This window comes from Lepisma saccharinum, unplaced genomic scaffold, assembly GCF_977018435.1.
Source record: "Lepisma saccharinum unplaced genomic scaffold, izLepSacc3.1 HAP1_SCAFFOLD_523, whole genome shotgun sequence".
NCBI lineage: Eukaryota > Metazoa > Arthropoda > Insecta > Zygentoma > Lepismatidae > Lepisma > Lepisma saccharinum.
Window position 1 is genome coordinate 158,394 of NW_028143204.1, and position 5,325 is coordinate 163,718.

A 5,325-nucleotide genomic window follows, 5' to 3' on the forward strand; every position below is an offset into this window, starting at 1 on the left:
ATATGGAGAGTCAAATTACTTATCAAGCATTTTCTGTTATTTGTCTATCCTAGTGGGAGCGAAAATCTTTTGCCCTTGCTGGTGAACTCGGTTCCTGCAAATTCAAGACTGCATTTGCTAATTTTCATTTCTATTTGGGCCGACAACTCCGTGGTGGAGAGGTTAGCAGGTTACGTTACGAAGCAGAATGTCCCGTGTTCGAATTCCGGCCTGAGAATGTGTCTTCTTTGTGATGGTCCTTTCATCAAGTTAATCTTAACTCATTCTCATCTTCACGATTAGCCAAAAAGTGTCAGAAAAGTGAAGTAAAATGAACCAAGTCAATCAATAATTTCTATTTCGTTATTTTACGCCGCTTTTCTACCTCTTGGGTTAAATGCGACGATGAGATTGAATGATGATCCGAAGGAATAGCGATGGCTAGACATGATGCAACCACACCTGTCCAAGGTCCGAACCTTGGACCTCTGGTTTCGTAGTGCGTCATGCTCATGATTCGGGAGTGGAATCCTTTGAATGAAAAACTATAAAAGTAGGGTGAAAGAAAACAACATTGTATTGTGCAAAAAAGCCATGTTTAGGTCCTCTAAAGAAAACTACAGTTATTCAGTAAAATTAATTTTGAAGGACAAAGCCTCCGAAGTGTTTTTCCATTCGGTGACGCGTGATCATCACATCGAGTCTCATCTAGTTTTGAGAGTGGAATTCGCTTACATATTGATTTCAAGTAGCTTCCCAATTGTCCTCACGATGTTATGCCATCACAGAAATTTTGGAGTTCCTACCAGGGATCGAACCTTGAAAGACTAGAGCGCAATAATTTGAGAATAATTCGGGAATTTTGTTGTTTCTATTGCCATCATATATTCAGTTTTGCACGCGCAAAGAAGATTAGTTTTAAGAAATTAGATGTGTGCATAAAATTTCATATATATAGTCATCATTCTCCAATGTGTACAGTACGACGCCACAAGAGACTCGTGCATGTCCCATAGAATAGTGGTTAAGGGTGTCGCCTTGCACTAAAAGCCGCCGGATTCGATTCTGGTATAAACAATATACATGGGATGCCTATCTTGAACTCATTACACAAACATTTCATTTTCGCACCGTAGTCATACTTGTGCACCTGATTCCAGCACCTTTTTATATCTAAACTGACGGAAGAGGATTTTCTCTAATTCTCAATTTTCTTCGAGCAAATTTACAAATCTAAGGAGTAAGAACTAATGACATTGTTCTTGGTGTCTCAAAAATCTGAGAAAATACATGGAATTCTAAAGACTGTCTAGATGCCATTAAGTTAATAAGTTCATTCTGTACTTAGATTCCCGAATAATGGCCGTGGATTTCGCGAGTCTATATCCGTAAATTTTTGGGGGCTACAGGAGAAAATAATATTCTCTTCCAATAAGATTATATATATATATAAGTATATATACATACATACATACTGTACATATACTTATGTAAGCCTATATGGTATATTAATAGTTTTGTTAGTTTTTAATGGTTTGATAGAAAAAAAAAAATGTTTTGGGCCCCCCGAACTGATCAACCTAGCTACGTCTCTGAGAGGGAGACTTCGATTTGATTGTCATTACAGAAAGCTGGATAAAGGACGGAACACCACTATCTCTAATTAGTATACAGGGTTATGAAACGCTAACAAAAAATAGAACCAAGAAAAACTGTGGCGGAATTGTAGTTTTTCATAAATCTAACTTAACTGTTCGAACAATAGAGACAAAAGTAAATACTGAAGGCATCGAAACATTAACTTTGATTCTGAAGTACATGAATATACAGTTTGGTGTATGTTCCATATACAGACCGCCCAATGTCCCATACACAAAACTTACATTGTTCGAAGAATTAATGTCCGAAATCTATCCACTAGTTGATAATCTCTTCCTGTTAGGAGATGTAAACTGCGATTATCTCACCCCGAAGAAACCAGAAACACGGTTTTTAAGATCGATTTTTGATTCATTTGGTCTAACGCAAATAGTTAATAAACCAACCCGTATCACCGAAAAAAGTAAAACGCTGCTTGACATCATAGCCGTTGACAATACAGAATTACTGTTTAAAACTGACGTCACTGTCCCAATCGGTAAATCAGACCACTGCGTTGCGTACGCTGATTTCTTGTTGCAGAAACCGGAACCTCAAGCGACTTACGTTTATTGTAGAAATTTTAATACCTTCAACGAAGAAATTTTTGCAAAAGATATAACTGATGTAGATTGGTCAAAGCTTTACTCACTTGATGATGTTAATAATAAAGTGGAGTTTTTGACCTCAAATATACAAAATGTTTTTGACACGCACGCACCTCTAAAAATCGTAAAGCACAATAAGAAAAATGCACCGTGGATCACCAGTAATGTTAAATTGTTGATGAGAATCAGAGATAACGCGCTACGAAAGTTCAAACGTTCGAACAATCCAAGCGACTGACAACAATATAAAGAACTCCGGACTTTACAACAACTGTCATAAGACAAGAAAAGAAATGTTATCTTACCTTCAAATTTGGCGGGAAAAATTTAAACCGGAGAGAAACATGGAATGAGTTGAAACAACTGGGTATTGTTAACAATAAAAAGTCTCACGATAATACATTCTCTCTCATAAGTACCACTGAAGCTTTAGATGCTGTTAATGACCATTTTGGCAAAATTTGCAATGAATCTGAAATTCCTCCTCCACTTAAGGCTCAGCAAATAAAGCATTTCGAGAACAAAACCTGTTCCACCGCTGAACAGTATTTTAACTTTACTGAGGTAACTGAAAAAGATGTACATAGAACTATTTATAGCATACGCTCAAATAGTTTTGGAGTAGATGGTATCAGCACTAAAATGCTCAAACTTTCTTTGCCTTATGTTTTATCTTCGCTAACGCACGTCATTAACTCCTCTCTTTCCAGTGGCGTCTTTCCTGAAATGTGGAAAGAAGCACGAATCCTGCCACTTCAGAAAAAGCAGATCGCCACTTCTTACAATGACTTTAGGCCTATCAGTCTTTTGCCTGTGCTATCTAAAGTACTCGAGAAAATAGTGCATTCGCAGACGTTAAACTACGTTAACACGAATAATTTACTGCCCCCGCTGCAATCCGGATTTCGTGAGAAACACAGCATAGCCACTGCTCTTGCTAAAGTTGTGGATGATATTCTCTATGCCATTGATAAACAGCAAGTGACTATTTTAGTACTTCTGGATCTCAGTAAGGCTTTTGACACTGTGCAGCATGATTTATTATTAGCCAAACTTAAATATTACAAGTTTTCTCCTTCAACATTAAACTGGTTTCAAACATATATATTTAACAGACGTCAAAGGGTCGTATTACATAATTCACCATCTCACGTGTCTCAACCTATAACGCTGAAAGCAGGCGTGACGCAAGGATCGATATTAGGCCCCTCCTCTTCACCCTTTACACTGCAGATTTGCAGCAAGTTATAAAATTCTTCACTCCACATTTTTACGCAGACGATACCGTTATATTTCTCAGATCATTACGCTTCGTTGGAAGATAAGCTTCAGTCACTAAATTCTGACTTGAACATCGTCAGTAACTGGTGTGTATCTAACGGTCTTAAAATAAATCCAGAAAAATCCACTTTCAAGATCATTGGTTCTAATTATTCAAGGTCGTTAATTAAAAATATTAAGATCGAGCTCAAAATAAACAATTTGCCCATTGTCAGGAATAACACTGCTAAAAATCTTGGTCTAATTTTTGACGAAATTTTTGATTGGACAGAACATGTAAAGACGCAATGTAGGAAAGCTTATGGAACACTTCGGAATCTGAATCGTTCCCGTGACTTCCTCCCTGCGGAATGCAAGCTAAGACTCATCCAAGCATTAATCTACCCATTGTTCGGCTATTGTGATAATGTTTACGGCCTTCAACTCTCGCAAAAGCTCAGTAAAAAAATACAAATGGTGCAAAATGTCTGCTTCCGATACATTTTTCAAGCAAAAAGATCCGATCATATTCTTCCATTCTTAAATAATAATCAGGTTCTTACCATGGCAAACAGAAGGAAGTTGCACTATCTCTGTTTTATACGCCGCATACTGACAGAAGGTAAACCGCAGTACCTGTTTGAGAAGATGCATTCCCGTAGGGAAATCCATCAGTATGTTACCCGTAAGCGGAACAACTTCGATTTACCCCATCACTCTACCACGGCCTACAAATCCTCTTTCTCCTTTTCGGCTCCCAAAGCATGGAATGCATTGCCTGCAAATATCGCTAGTGTAAACAACCCATTATATTTTAAAGGTAAAATAAAAGATCTGCTGTTAATGGAACAATGGCAGAGTCGGGGCACATACTGAAGGTATCAAGTCACTCACTATAAGGAATTGTATTATTGTATTATTATTACTATTGTCTTTTGTATTTCTAGTTACACTTTTCTTTGTATGCAACTAGTTCCTATGTATTTTTTTTCTTTCTTCATTTTTTATTTTTATTATTATTATTATTATTATTTTACGTTTAGCTTACTGCTCCATAAGTTTATAATCATCTCATATGTATTATCATATTGACAAGGGTTAGGTGGCAGAGCAGCCTTTGGCTGAACCTCGCCCGCTGAATAAAGAAAATTTATTATTATTATTATTATTATTATTATTATTATTATTATTATCTTTCTGCAACTACATTATGCTTCGGTTGAAAATGATTCAACAATACATCTTTTATTATTTCGTATGTTTTACTAGCAACAGAATCTGGAGTAACTAAATCCCTTAAAACATCATATAAATTTCCTCCACAGAATGCAATAAAATGACTAATTTGCTTTTCCTTTGGAATACCATTAGCAACACAAATCTGTTCAAACCGCTCCAAATACGAATCAATGTTACCTTTATCCACATCGAAAGGTTCCAGAATATGTCCTTGAAACCCATACATAGTCGCCAAATTGTTGTATTACCAACCACGGTAATATGATATAATAAATCATGTGGGTTCGATTTTATACAAAATTATAATTTAATCCATAACTAAGAATATACATACAACATGGCTAACTCCATGCTTGGCAATCCATAAACAACAAAACAATTGAACATCTATATTCAAAGATATAATAACATCATAGATGTTTCACAATCTAGCTACTGCAGTGTCGGTAACACCTTTGCAAACGGTTAAAGAGTCAATCAATATCGGTAGAAGAACGCAGGCGTCGTATGCTAACTCATCTACGTCATTAGGAGGGACTTTCCCGCGTTGGCACTGTCAGTGTTGCCAATACGTTATTTTTTTCAGTTTTATTATTATTAT